At 34.2% G+C, this 16,138-nt stretch overlaps 1 pseudogene; it reads left to right on the forward strand.

The window, feature by feature from the left end:
- The first annotated feature begins 654 nt into the window (after positions 1 to 654).
- On the forward strand, positions 655 to 6,655 carry LOC142642357 (putative disease resistance protein At1g50180; annotated as a pseudogene).
- The last annotated feature ends 9,483 nt before the right edge of the window (positions 6,656 to 16,138 follow it).

The following is a 16,138-nucleotide window of genomic DNA, read 5'->3' on the forward strand; positions in this document are numbered from 1 at the left end:
CTCTAGTATTCTAAAGATTGTCGCCAATACGGCACCGTTCCATTTAAATGAAACGGTGCACTTTGATGATTAGTGAGCCGTATACATTAAGCTGAGTTTGGATACAGCTTATATAGCGTCCGCGTCTGCTGCGTTTTTTGTTTTTTTTTTTTTTTTTTTTCTTCTTCTGCTACCGCACGGGTCAGGGGATAAAGGCTACTGTTCATGTTACTGTGCATAAACAGTAGCCGCATTTTGCTGACTTTTCAGCATATCTGTGGGTCCCGTGTACTGTTCACGGGACCCATAACTTCACTTTACATAATTTTTTTTATTAAAAATGGGTCTCACGGTACTATTCACACATTTAAAAATTATTTTGGTACAGTGTTTTCAATTTTCAACAATAAACTCTATCCAAACGGACCCTTAACAAAGATTGCAATTTCCTTATTATCCACTCAGTTAGTCCGTCCTTTTCATAACCCCACACACTAATAATGAAGTTAGCTGTATGTCACCATGAAAAAGATGAATAATTGAGGCCAGCCAGCAATGCATCATTCACGTTTTCAACTTTGTTGAAACTTTTGCTAACACGTCACAAAGCCCAAAGCACTCTTTCTTTTGGAAGATGAAGGAAACACAAAAGCCAAAAGGTAGAGCAAAACTACAATTTTTTGAGTAAGGTGAAGTGGAAATTTTTCATTGCGGGAAATTTGGATACCGTTGACGAACCAAAAAAAAACAAACAAACAAAGACTGAGTTTAAGTAGAGTACGTCCAAAAAGGGAAGGTTTGAGTGAAATTATACAAAGAGAGTGCAGATTCATTGTGAGCAAATTAACATTCAAAGCTCCCATTTTCGGGGAAGTGAAATGGCCGAGGCGGTTGTTTCCGGTGTCGTGACAAGGATTGGTGACTTGCTCGTACAAGAAGGAAAATTCTTGTCCGGGGTGAGTAACCAAGTTGAGCTGCTACAAATTGAGCTCAAACTTATGCAAGGCTTATTAAAGGATGCAGATGCAAGGCAGAATGAGTCAGAGCTTGTAAGGCAGTGGGTTGCTGAAATAAGAGATCTTGCTTATGATGCAGATGATATCATTGCCACTCATGCCCACAGAGTTGGATCCAGAAAGGGAGGAGGTGTACAAAAGGTCCTCGAGAGGTGCAGTTGCATCTTGGATGAAGGAATTACAGGGCACCAGGTTGGGTCAAAGATTGAAGATATCATGACAAAAATTTCTAACTTGAAAACAAGTTTTCAAGGCTATGGCATAAGGGAATTTATGATAAAAGAAAGTGGATCCAGTTCTTTTCATGAGAGGCAACGAGAGCAAAGGCAAACATTTTCTCATCTTGAACATGATGTTGTTGGGTTTGACGATGACTTGAATAAATTGGTGGAGTTTTTGCTTAAAGAAGGCGTAGACAACAGAGTAGCTTCCATATGTGGTATGGGTGGTTTGGGAAAGACCACTCTTGCTAAGATGGTTTATAATTACCGCGCAGTCAAGCAACACTTTGATTGTCGTGCTTGGGTATATATTTCACAACAATGTCAAAGAAGACGTGTTTGGGAAGAAATTTTGATTAGCCTTCTGTCTAAAGGTCAAAGGGATGAAATTCAAAAGTCGACCGATGCTGAGATTGTTGAGAAACTTGGCAAATTTCAAAAGGAGAAAAAGTGTTTGGTGATTTTAGACGACATTTGGAACATTGAGGCCTGGAACAGTATGGAGGAAGCCTTCCCAGTGAGGGGTACTGGTAGCAAGATATTGCTTACCTCTCGTAATAAACAAGTGTGTTTGCATGTAAACCCCAAAAGTTTCCTTTGTGAATTGCAGTGTCTAAATGAAGAAAGGAGTTGGGAATTACTTGACAAGATAGCAATATATTGGAGAGAAGGTACAACTAATATCTAATCCTGCTTTACTCTAATAATTTTTCTTTTTGGGTAATTAATTTAATGATTTTTTTTTTGGTAAATAAGGAAGAGGTAACAGAATAATAGATACCTTTAAAGATGTTACTAATCACTAAGTTGTATAATGCATGAAATATTTTAAGATCAAATGTTAATTAACTTGTCTAGATTTAGTTTCTCTAATTTCAATTATTGGAAAGCTGAATTATTCTGCATATTTGGTTATAGATGCGCATCTATTAACGGTGTATTTTAATTATCAGATATTTAATTATCAATTAAGAATGCACATTTAAAAAAAAAAAAGATACATTTTGTTTATACATTGGTTGTACAGGGAGATAGTTTTTTTTTTTTTTGGGGTTGAGAAAAGTATAGGGAGATAGTTATTAGATATACCTTTTGTCAATTCGGGAAAAAAGAAAAAAGAAAAAGGAAATTGGATGAAACGTATAACCATTTTATCAAACTTCGCCTCAAATAGAATATTATCTTACATAAGAGATAGAGTTTGTAATTTTTTTTTTCTTTCGTTTTTTGAGAAGAGAGAGTTTGTAATTGATACGCACATTGAAATAGATAGTCAGCTATTGTTTGAAACTCAAAATTCCACTCTCAAAACAAGTTAACATTAATCTAAAACTAAAAGCAAAATAAAGTGATAAAAGAGAGATGTCTTATGATTGAAAAATCAAAACGCCAAAACATGCATAAACCAGAACAGATTTACCAAAATAGCAAAATGCATTAGCTCAACAAATGGTTAACTAATATTTGAAGACAAGAATAAAACATAGAGAAAGATTTCTCTAAATTTTAGCAAAAGTGAATTGTTGAATGTTTCCAAATTATTTAAATAAAATATTACAGCGCATAAAACGAAATTAAAACTTGTCATTTAAATTAAATTCCATTTTAAATATTTTAACTAAATTTAAAACTGAACAAGAGTAAGAGTTAAAAGCCATATATTAGTACAGTTCATATGCATGGAGAAAATTTCTTCAAGTGGTTCATCTCTAGCCTTTCAAGTCTTAAAATATACTTTCATTTTATTATTTAGTTGCTGATGTTGTGGTTCTTGTTGTTCAAGAAAAAAAATGATATTATTTTGTTTGTTGGCTTTTTAGACCCTATGACCAAAACTTACATGGAGAAGTTTGGAAAGGAAATGATTGGATATTGTGGGGGTTTGCCGTTGGCCATCACTGTACTTGGAGGTCTTTTAGCAGCAAAGCAAACACAGGAAGAATGGGAGGATGTGCTTAGACATACCAAATCATACCTTCATGTAGAACAAAACTTAAAAGTCAATACAGTTTTAGCTTTAAGTTATAATGATTTACCTTGTCACTTGAAACCATGCTTTCTATATTTAAGTCATTTTCCAGAGGATTTTGAGATACCGACAAATGAATTGATTCGAATGTGGATGGGAGAAGGATTTGTATCAGAAATTCAGCACAATAGAGGAAGAGAGGATACAATGGATGATGTGGGAAACCGATATTTAAGGGAGCTAGTGCAGAGATGCATGGTTCTAGTGGGGAAAATGGGCTCACTTGGAAGGATTAAAACTTGTCGAGTGCATGATCTTATGCGAGACTTTTGCATATCAAAAGCCCAAGAAGAAAATTTTCTCCATATTACTAATATTCTTTCCTTGAAACAGCGTGAAGCGCAAAACAGTAAAGTTCGAAGACTTGCTATCATTTTGGAATCAGATAAAACTTACATCAAGGGAGTTAAATTCAATGAATATCCTTACCTCAGGTCTCTTCTCTACCTTTTGCCTCGTCACAGTAATTCTTATTTTAAAGAGTCATGTTTTAAGAAATTTAAGTTGGCCAGAGTCTTACATCTTGGAAGTTTTCAAAATCATGGCTGCAAATTACCTAAAGACATTGGATGTCTCATCTTCCTGAGATATTTCTCTCTCAAATATAGCAATGTATGTAAGGTGCCATCATCTATTGGTAATTTGAGGTGCTTGGAGACACTAGATTTGCGGTTCCGCTCAAACAAATCGAGAGTGCCAAATGTGTTTAAGTATATGAAACAGTTGAAGTATCTTTATTTACCCTCGAGTTATAGGGTATATTGTAAGTTGGAACTGGGTAATCTTAGTTATTTGCAAACATTGGTGAATGTTCAGCCTAAAACCATCCAAATTCGCACATGGTTCAAACTCAACCGTCTTCGAGTTCTTAAAGTGATGAATAATAAACGGGCCCAAGATGCAATGCAGATGCTAATATCAAGGTGTCCACATATAGAAAAGCTACATCTATACAAGCATTTAAAGAAGCTTCCTGAAGCTCATCAATTCTCTCTAAATCTAGCCAAGTTGACTTTATCAGGGACTAAACTTGAAGAAGACCCAATGGAAACGTTAGAGAAGTTACCGAACTTAAAAATCCTCTGCTTTCGTCATGCGTTAGAGAAGTCACCAGACTCAAACCAATTATTTACATGTGGGACCTTTAATGGGAAGAATATGGTTTGTACTGAAAGAGGATTTCCTCTGCTTCAATCTCTTCTCCTTTCTGGCCTGGTTTACTTAGAGGAGTGGAGGGTGGAGGAAGGTGCCATGCCCAGTCTCTGCCGTTTGGAAATTGAGCTTTGCAGTTTATTGAAGATGATTCCTGATGGATTGAGGTTCGTCACAACCCTCCAGGAATTGGAGATCAAAGACAATGCCAAAGTCATTAAAAGATAGGCTTAATGAAGGAGGACCAGATTTTGACAAAGTCAAACATGTGCCTTCCCTTGTATTTCAAAGATGTGACTTCTGATAATCTTTACCTAACAAGGTATAGCAATGAATTCTTACTCTTCGATTTTTGGTAAATTTTATGGCGCTTCTTTTCTTCTAAATCTTTCTCTCCAATTAATTCAATTTTCCCCCGATAATATTTAGCAAAATTCTTCTAAATTTATTCTTTCCCCCCTCAATTTACACACTTTTTTATTAGTTTCTGAACCCACAACCTATCTCTTCATTATATTTACACATGTCTACAACATATTTCATTTTAATTCGTTTTTGATTTTTTTTTGTAGGTGAAATCGTCCATGGTCTGATATGCTTGCACAAATTTATCAAACATATTCTCCGATGCCGGTGTAGCGATGTAAATAATTGTTTGTTTGGTGATGGTACTTATGCAGACAAATTATGTTAGATGGAACTTCTATTCCTTTTTGATTTTTATGCCATAGTTGGAACTCTATAAATTCAACAACGTACATAATCAGAGTAATAGTTAAGATGCAATTTGGTTGTTCTTAACAGCAATTTAAATAGTTCTAGTTGAATAGAGTGTTGGGTAAATATGAGCTGTAAAATGCTTATTGTAAACTTGAAGATGAGGTTCTTATGTAGTTATAATATTGTGATTACTAGGGAATCATAGCCATTGCATATGTAGGATTTTTTTTTTTGAAACGTTTCTATTGAGAGTAGTATCAAATGATTATTTATGTTTTCCATTCTCAGTATACCCATAATTAATGTTTTTGCGAGCCTTGGGTTGATAACCATATGAAAGTTTTATTTCTTTGCAAACATTTTAGAATTTATAACTTGGACAGCTCAACACAGTTTCACTTCACTTCAACCTCAAGGATTTTTGAACTTTCTATGCCTCCATTGGCATTGAGAGGAGTGCTAAATTTTACCTCATGGCAAATAAAGGTCCCACAACATTGTACATGGGATTGGGATCGCAGAGCTATCCTAAAATTTAGAAGTGAGGTTAGGAGGTTCATAAAGTTTGATGTTGGGGATGGTAGAAGGTTTTCTTATGACATGATAATTGGGATTCTACTAGGATCCTTTTCAAGTTTCAAGTATAGCTTTAAGATTATCCATGGTGTAGCAATTAAATCTGAGGAAAGGTTGATTCAGTTTTGAAGAACAAAATAAGGGTTTGGAAACCTACAAGTTCCAAAAAATTAATCACCATTCAATGCTTGTTGTGTTTGGTTGAGCTTAAAGATGGAGATAAAGCTAGGTGGTCTGCAACTAGATCAGGATGGCTGTTCTAGTGTTGCCATTTGCAATGAACATAAGGCTAAGGCAGATGAGATGCGATGGTGGAAACTGTGGTGGTTTAACCTTGCCATCCCCTGGTTACCTTTATTGGTTGATTGTGAATAAAAAACAAACTGACAACTCGAGAAAGATTAGTTCAGTGGGGCTATACTGGTGGCTGCTTGTCTGTGTTTTGGGTCCTTCTACTTTATTTTCATTCCTATAGCATAAATATATTAGTTGATGGTGTAAATATAGTTCTAAATGTTATTTTAATGAGTTCATGTTACAAAATATTACATTTTAATTCGTTTTTTGATGTTTTGGGCTTAATAATTCTCCTCGGGTTTTTTTGCAGGTGAAATCATCCATAATCTGCTACTGGTATGGGTTGGTGTCAGTTATACAATTTGAAGGAAATGATTGCACAGACTCATTAAACATATTCTCTGATGCCTATGTATATTGATGTAAAGAATTGTTTGTTTGGTGATGGGTACTCTGCGATGTGATAATTTGTTGGGTGGTTTGTTTGCATTAGTGTGTTTGTTTTAGTGTTCCTTTCTTGCTCTGCTTTGCTACTTTGCTATGATTGCACTATTTATTCATGTATGCTGTTGTATAAAAGAAACCAATGTATCATTGAAGAAGAAAAATAATTCTTCATTTAATGTGGGATTCCTCATATTTCATAAAGTTATGTTTATCTCACAGCATTTTAGTTGTTTATTGTCTATAGTAAAGCTAGTTTAGTCTGTCCTTGTGTTATGCAGTAGCACTGTATCTTATTGAGCTGGGAATTTCAATTAGCATGGATGGAAATCTTTGCCAATTAGCATGGATGGAAATCTTTGCTTTTTCTGTATCAATATAGTAACTAAAACTTAGTTATGTGCAATTGAGAAATAAACCATTATGCAGAAAAATTATGAATGATGGAGTTTTTATTACTTTAAGATTTTATGCCATAATTGGAATTCTATAAATTCAACATTGTGCATAATCACAGTAATCATTATTAGAAGGAATTTGATTGTTATTAATAATAATTTAAATAGTTTTAGTTGAATAGTGTTGGGTGAATATGAGCTGTAAACTGCTTCTTGTAAACTGGAAGATGAGGTCTTTAGGTCTTTATACTATTGTGATTAGTGGGGAATCATAGCCATTGCATACATATGGCAATTGTTTCAAATATTTTTGTTGAGTGTAGTATCAAATGATTATTTATGTTTTACATTTCTTGGATTACCCGTAATTGATGTTTTAGGCAAGCCTTGTATTGATAACCATACAGGAGCTCAATTTATTTCCAAACATTTTAGAGTTTATAACTTTGACAGCTCTGTAGTAGTTGTACTTCAACCTCAAGGATTGTAGAACTTTCTATGCCTCCCATGGCAATGAGAGGAGTTCTAGATTTTACCTCATGGCATTAGTTATCTTTTCTGCTTAGTTTGTCATATTTATAAACAAAACCAAGTATAAAGGCAGGTGTTTTGGACTATAAAGGTTCCATAAGATTGTACATGGGGATGGTGAGCAATCCTAAAGTTTGATGTGGGGGGATGGTAAAAGGATTTTCTTATGATGTGATAATTGAGATCCTATTGGATCCTTTTTATGCAGTATGGCTTTAAGGTTATCCATGATGTAGCATGTAAACCTAAGGCTAAAATGAATTCTGTTTGAAGAACAAAATATGGGTTTGGAAACCTACAAGTATTGTGTTTGGTTGAGATTAGAGATTAAAGATGAAGATTTAGCTAGGTGGTCTGCTACTAGATCAGGCTGCTACTCTTGCGCAGCCACCAGCAATGAACTTAGAGCTAAGGCAGATGAGGTGGAATGGTGGAGAATGTTGTGGTTTAACCTTGCTATCCCTTGTCTACCTTTACGGGTTAGTTGGAAATAAAAGATAAACTGACAACTAGAGAAAGATTAGCTCAGTGGGGCTATACCAGTGGCTGCTTGTGTGTGTTTTGTGGAGACTGCATTGAGATATTTTCTTAGAATGTTCTTTTGCCAAGAGAATCTGGGAAACTGTCATTGTGTATTGCATAGTTTCAGAGGCTAAGTACAACTGGCATGATCTAATGAGCTAGTTATTACCAACTTGAGAGGGAAAATCCTGAGATCATCTTTTTGTTAGCTTGCTCATTGGGCCATTATGTCTTATGTTTAGTCCCAGAGAAATTCCATTATATATAATTGGTCATTGTGGTTTGAAGAGCAGATTTTGAGAAGAATTAATAAGAATGTTAGAGGTAGATTAGAGTCCTGAACCAAATTCCAAATATCATTTCTGAACAATATTCTCTACTATATTAAGCCTATAACTGGGGGATAAATTCCAAATAGCATTAAGAGGTGTTCTGTTTTGTTGTAGAAGTTCTGTAATCTGTTCTTGAAATTGTTGGAGCAGTCATGCTTCCTTTTAAAGACCTGTGAACTATTGGGGTCTTCTATCTTCTTTTGCATCTATGTTATCGAGCAACCAACCTTCTTGCTCCTAGACTTCTCTTGGTTGCCTTTACTGTGTGTTTTCTTCTTTCTCCTTTTCACATTTCCATAAACTGGTAAGCATAAGACACACGGGTCATGGAGTCCTTATCAACAATGACACATTTTGTACCCTCATAGATACTTGATAAATTTGGGACAAAGACTTGTATTCAACATTTGATTATTAAAAAATCTGCAAATAAAAGGGAAAAATACTTTAGCAGAAGAGAGATTTTAAAATTTTTGCATCCTAGAATCATTAGTGAGGTTATAAAGAATGTGATTGGAATAAAAATATTTGAGAAAATCTAGATCCCTGTCCTTGATGTAAAATTTTAAGATTTCTGTAAAATTTTAAGATTTCCAATTAGTCAATCTTCCCATTTTGGATTAGAATTTTGTAACTTTTAGGTTAAGTATGTGTAAAAATGGAACTCAAACTGTCATACAGATATCCAACCCTTATCTCCACAATTCATAATATGTTTAAATCCAAATTTATTCACCTATACTCCTGCTTCATCCATCCTGTTCTCTCTTTGTTCACTAAAGAATTAAATAACTAGCGCTACTGTATGCATATGCAACAAATTAGGCAGTGTGTGTGGACTGCCTTGCTTCCTTCTGTTATGTTTACTGATGAATAAATGTTAAGGTTTGCAGTGAGAAAGATGCTTCAATATGGGTAGTCTGTATTGACTGTTACACTGTTAAATCTAGAGACCATGGACTAGTTCAAGTTAAAGGGATGAAACAAAAATTTGAGAATAGTATCAAATGATGAAGATAAACTGGTTGAATTTGAAAATACATTTGGATGTGAAGTAAGAGAATTTCAAGTGCGAGAAAAAAATGAGGCCCTTATACTATTGTAATTACTAATTAGTAAGGGTTTGTTAGCCATTACATATGAATTGACAGATGTACAAAATTTATCTTGTGAGAATTGTATCAAATGATAATTCATCTTTTTTGTTAGTGTAAGTGATTAATGAGTGCTACTAGAACTAAATATCTTTCACACACCCCTCCCCCTTTCATCTTTTGACATATCTATGATTGACAGTACTGCAAGCATTGGATTAATAACTATGAGTAAGTTTAATTTCTTTCAAAAAATTTGACATACAGACATGCAATTTAACTGTGTTTGATACTAGGAGACTCTGCAGTAGTTGTATTTCAGTTTTCAACCTGTGCATCGCTTCTTCATCCAAACGTTGTAGAACTTCTTATGACTCTCATGTTAAAAGGAGTGCTACATTTTTACTCTCAGGGCAGTAGTTGCATAGAATTTAAATGTCTTTTCTGCTTTCAATAGTTTCTCATATTTTTGCATAATCCAGGTATGCATTTTCTTTAATCTCAGAATAACAGCATTATCTGATCATTCTTAAATATTTCTGCATTATAAATTTACATTCTCAAATTGTTGACATTGCAAGACGGGTCATGTTTACTATCATTGTCCACTGAATTTATTGGGGTCAGCCATATTCGTTTGCATCTATCTTATTGAATGACCAAAACGCCAATAGGATTCCTTGCTTATATACTTCTCATGGTACCCATTAGGGCCTTCATGTATTACTCTGTCTTTGACAGTCTGCGCATGTTTGGCTTCTAAATCTCTCTTTCAGAATGCATTAACTTGGTTTTGCTTAAAGTATTATAAGTCAAAATTTATTTTTAAGAATTCTGTCTCCCCAGATGTCTCCTTCTTAATTTGGTCTACAAGGAGAGATCAAGGGAGTAAAGACTTAAGACAGCCTCCCACAGCACTCAACTGATTAATTCTTAAGGTTTGTTCATTTACACTGAATGGTGGGGCTCCATAGAGAAGGAATTATATATGACAGTCACTATGGGTTAGCTATAAATATTAATCACCTCCGGGCCCGAATGTCCAAGTCATTCTTTATCTTGTAAAGATGTTACTTTTTTCTGCTTGTATCTTCATCTTAATGCCAAATAGCCAAATATTTGTATACAAGGCTTTGCCTCACCTTAATTGTTGGAAGCCAATTGTGTCCAATGCTGTCTCACGCACACATTTGGAAGCCATGTGTCCAATGCTATCTGCAGAAGAACTCTGATATTGTGTGCATGGTCTACATAAAGTTAATTTATGCATTCTTTGACAAACCTATTCACTTTATACTAAAATGAAAGCCATTTTAAATGCAATTTAGCTTTAGTGACCATCCAGCCATTTAAATAAATTGCACAATGCATAACCAGTGGCAAAAAAAATGTGCAATTTAGAAGCAACACTTAAAGATGAAAGTTAAGAGGACTTTGTGAGATACACTGGCCAAAAATTCTTTTAAATTTTTTAGTTTTTTTTTTTTATTATCATAACGTAAAGCTTGATACAAAGTGTTCGTTTGGAAATAGCTTATTTAGCTTTTTGCTAAAAACTTATTGCTAAAAGTGTGCTAAAGTATACTTGTACATTAAAAAAATTTATAAGAGAGAAAAAATGCGAAAAAACTGAGGTTTTAAAAAGTTGTATATAAAAAATAAAAACCAAAAATTGAATCTGATGGCTCAAAGTATAGATATTAGATTAATATCATATTACAAATGCTAATTTTTTTTTTAAAAAAAAATTAATAATTACTAATGCTAAGAACAAAATCACCGAGAACTTAAAAGAAAATTAAGAGAAAATCTAATTCTATTGACACTAACGAATTCCTAAACTGAATAACAAACTAACTAACTAACTAACTCTACAACTAATCAAAGCTGTACAAGTTTTTACAGAAAACACGTGCTAAACACGCGTGTAATTAAGCACGCTGGGAATCCTGAAGATTGTCTCCAATACGGCACCGTTCAATTTAAATGAAACGGTGCACTTTGTCGTTTTAGTGATACGACCTCGTTTCAGCTAGTTGGACATCTCTTCTCTCAATACGATGTCGTTGCTATCATCTCTGAAAACTTACAACCTGCAATAAAACTTACAAAGATAAAGCTTGAGGCTTTGATGGTAAGAGAGAGTCGTATTTTCTGAGCCTACCAGTACGTACCATGCACATTCATTGTAGAAAGTGATCGAGACGGTTCACGGTATGTGGAGAAATAATGAAAAGTAAAAATAAAGAGTTATATATAGAGAAAGTAATGGTGGGGTAGTGAAGGGAAGGCAGGTCTTGCTTTTATGATGCAGAAGATATCATTGCGAAATATGCTCTCAAATTTTGACCCAGAAAAGGAGGAGGGGTACAAAAGGCTCACAAGAGGGTGTGCTTGCATCTTGGGTGAAGGAATTACAGTGCTCCAAGTGCAGGTTGGGTCACAGATTGAAGATATCAAGGCTAGCTAAAATTGCTTATTTGAAGCAGATTTTTCAAGACTACTATGGCATAATGGAATCAACAATGCAAGCTGGCGAGCCAAGTTCTTTGAATGAGACGCAACGAGAGAGCAAAGACAAACATTATTTTCTGATCTTAAACATGACGTTGTTGGGTTTGACGAGGATCTAAATAGTTTGGTGGAGTTTTCTGTTTTTGCTAAGAGAAGAGGAAGGTAATAGAGTTGCTTCCATACGTGATATGGGTGGTCTGGAAAAGTAGGCAGCACTTTAACTATACACTTGGCTATATATTACACAACAATGTCAGTGATGATTATAAAATTTTTAGATTTTAGCAACTCAATTAGCAATTTTTTTTTTAAGGATAAATTATAAATTAAACCATTAAAATTTAGGGATGATTGAATTTTACACCCTGAAATTTTAGAATTTAAATTTTACTCCCTAAAATTTGGAGTATTTGAATTTTACACTCTAATGTTTCAAAATTTGAATTTTACCCCTTAAAGTTTAGTTTTGTTTGAATTTTATACCCAAATTCTGAAATTTTAGGACATAAAATCTAAACACCCCAAAACTTTAGAGAGAAAAATTCAAAGACTTCTAAAATATAGGAGGTAAAATTTAAATTCTGAAACGTCAAGAGTGTAAAATCCAAACATCACCAAACTTTAGGAGGTAAAATTCTAATTCCAAAATTTTAAGGTGTAAAATTCAATTACCCCCAAACTTTAGGAATGTAATTTGCAATTTTTCCCTTTTTTTAATACCTTATTTTGCAATACACTCAGTATCAATGATTCTATTTTTTTTATCATTTCATTTAAATATTATATTTTTTACAAGAACAAAACATAGTAATCATGATTAACGTTAACAATGCGTGAATAGTTTTAGATCATATGTAATATGTTAACATGTCTAGATTTAATGTCTCAAATTTCAATTTTAACAAAGCTACCTTTTTAGTTAAAAAAATAACAAAGCTGAATTATTCTACATATTTGGTAATAGACGCCTTTAAATTAAAGGTGCATTTTTTTTAAGAATTTAAAATATCTAATTATCAATGGAGTGCACAATTATATAAAAATAAGATATGCTAATATTACATAGAGATGGCTATGTGTACCTTTTGTAATATTGTATTTTATATAGCTAAATTCGTTTTGAGTTAATGGGTTAGATTAGCTCAATTGGTAAACTCTCTAATGGTTGAATAAAAGATCTAGGGTTCAGTCTCCATCTATACCAAGAACTGACCGGTGTCTTGGTCTGATGACGCCATAGATTGAAACTTTTTTTTTTTTTTTTTTAAAATCGTTTTGAGCTATATAATAAGTTAAGCTAATTATGCCACATCAACAAAAGGCTTGAAACAAAGGGAAATTAAAAATGGGCCATACTTGTTCAAAGCTAAAAGGAGAGCCCAAAATGGTTTTGGGGGTTAGATGGATTGGGCTTTTGCCCAATGAGCTTCATATTTCATACAAATTGGGCCTAAACTCAATCTTAATTGGAATGTCATTGAAGGCTCATTATTTCTTGCTTTATAGTTTGAGCTTGAAATCCCAAACTTTCTCACTAAAAAAAGTGGCCTTGAGGCTTGTAAGAATTAGTTTTTGTGAAGCATATACTAAATTGAATGTAGTTACAAGCCCACCATCTCTTCAAGTTTAGAAATCAGGTTTGGAAGTTCATGGCTTCTCTCTAATAAAGCGCATAATCTTTGGAGTAGACTATAAAAAATGGACTACAAGAAGTAAAAGCTTTACTCAAGAAAGCCTTTTCCGCCACTAAGTTGGTCAGGCCAAGTTCTAGCACCAGCCCAAAAAAATCCCATATCTCGTCAACAAACAAAGTGGATTGGATTCATGGCTGGTTAGCGAAAGGAACCAAACAACGGTTCGACCATGTTTTTTTTTTTTATTTTTTTTTTTTCACATGACAAAAACTTGAGAAAGCAAAAAGTTTGATAGAAGTACAAATTATCAAGAGAGGAAACATTGGAAGTCATGGTTTGGAGGGCATAAAGGTGTGCTCAACCGGGCTTCAACGGTTCAAGGTTGATTGAATACCAGACTTTTGACGAGTTAGTATAACAAGCAAACATGTCCCCAAACTTTGACAATACTAAGGATGATGATTCTCAATTTTTCTCTTTTTTCAAAGCTTAATTAGAAAAATCAAATACTCATGGTGACTAAAGCACACACGGTTCAACTATTTGATTTCTTTACACCATTTAGGAAATGTATTCAAACAATTTGAGGAAGACTAACTTATCGTTCTTAGCAAATAATGAGGAAGAATGGTCCAAAGCTTTACTCATAGGAAGAATGGTCCATTTGTTTCTCAATTTCAAATTTCAAATATCTATCCACCATTTGTTTCTCATATTTCATTTCTCCTTTGAAACATAACAATGAAAATCACTTTCTTGTAGCTTTCTTCTAATCCGACACAGCCACAGTCCTGCCGAAAGCCTCTGCTCCCTCGCCTTGCCATTATGAAAGGGGATGAGCTCGAAAGTGAACACGAGGACAGAGAAGACGTCCCTGGATAACTACCTCGATTTCGCTCTCTCTAACAAGAAAATCGATATTATCGTCAAGGTTTGTATGTGTGTGTGTGTGTGTTTTTCTAGCCTTTCACCTTGTTTCTAAATTACTGAACATGTATATTAGTATTAGCCTCTGTTTGATTGCCCAGAAATTGGAGGTGGAATCAATTGTAAATGTCTTAAGTAACCATTGTTTGGCTGCCGAGAGAATGTAGCAAAGAATAGGAGATGTTATTTATTTGTTTTTTCTAGTAATTTTCGTTTTGCTGTTTCCATTGCTGTACGATTTTTTTCTCCTTTCAAAAGCTCAGTAAGTGTGTTACACACTTACTCAATTAGGTGTTGTTTTGCGTTTCTGTCTTTATTGCTCTAAATCATCAATGAAGTTCTTAGCTTTTGTTTGGTTCCAGAGAAAATGGCAGAAAGAAAAGACAGGATGAACTAAAATCAAATTTATCTTTTTCCATTTGGATATAGTCTTATGAAAGATTTAGTTTCTCCTTATGGAAACTGACTAAGCTATTTGATAAAAATTAAAATTGGAATTTTGAAGTTGATCTTTGTCCATATAATAAATTTGTACAGTTTAGATCTGCTATCTCTAACAAATTTTTTAAAGGGGGAATATGTAAAATCTAGTTTCTACAGGGTAATTGTTACAGTGATTGAATTCTATGCTCTTAGTCAGTATATAGGAACCTCTTGGCATTAGTTAAATTATATATTAGAAAATGTTGGATTTCTAGTATTATCCAGTAAGTGGGATTGCTTGCTTTTGTTAATCTCTCTCATGTTGCTTGGCATTTGATTTTGTGGCAGCGGGAAGCTTCAATGGATTTAGAGCAAGCTTTGATACCAGGTCAAAGTGATCTAGCTAAGAACCAATGGAGTTTGCAGATTGAAAATTGCAGATTTTGAATGGAATGTTTAATCAAGAAGAAAGAGATGCATCAAATATGGAACTATCATGTTATTATAGTATTGTAATAAAAAAAAATTATATTTTAATACTGTAAGACTCTTGTTATTATGGCATTGTGATATAAGTATACATTTTAATAAAATTTTGTTCATTTTTTTATCAAAATCTTTTATTGTCTACCTTTCTCTTTAATCAAATTTCAATATAATGCAAGACATCAAAATTATTAAACTTGAAGTAACTATTTATAATACTTTAGGAACTTATAGTCATTCCTTTGGTTTCTGGTTTCTTTATAACAATACGTTTTTTCAAGTTATAGAGTAGTTACAAGATGTAGAACCATCCTTAATGGTAAATGATACTTTCGCCAAAAGATTAAAGAGGTAATGTTGTAACGGCCCCGCCCCAATTATGTAGATATTGTCCGCTTTGGGGCCCATGCCCCTCACGGTTTTGTTCTACACATTAAAGGGAGGTCATTCCTTATAAGCACATTTCATGTGCTTCCCTAGGCTATGTGGGATTCCATGAAATGCAAGACCCCCTTTTTGGGTCATTACAATCCACCCCCCTTACGGGCACATGCGTCCTCGCGTGTGGGGCCCATACTTCCGGCTAGGGCATGACTTTGATACCATCTGTAACGACCGAAGGACAAGCGCTAACTACATCTGTGTTATACCTTAAAAGGACTAGTCACAATTAAGGTTCCTTATAGTTGTTAATAAAACCTAGATCTACTTAGTAAATACCAGGGTGGTCGATACCGTATCGGTACATACCGTACTGTACCGGCTAGTGCACCGGTACTGGTACACTTCTATTTTGTACCGGAAAAAATACCAGCCATACCTGCCATATACCGGCCATAACAG

This window comes from Castanea sativa, chromosome 7 (genome assembly GCF_040712315.1).
Source record: "Castanea sativa cultivar Marrone di Chiusa Pesio chromosome 7, ASM4071231v1".
In the NCBI taxonomy this organism is placed as follows: Eukaryota; Viridiplantae; Streptophyta; class Magnoliopsida; order Fagales; family Fagaceae; genus Castanea; species Castanea sativa.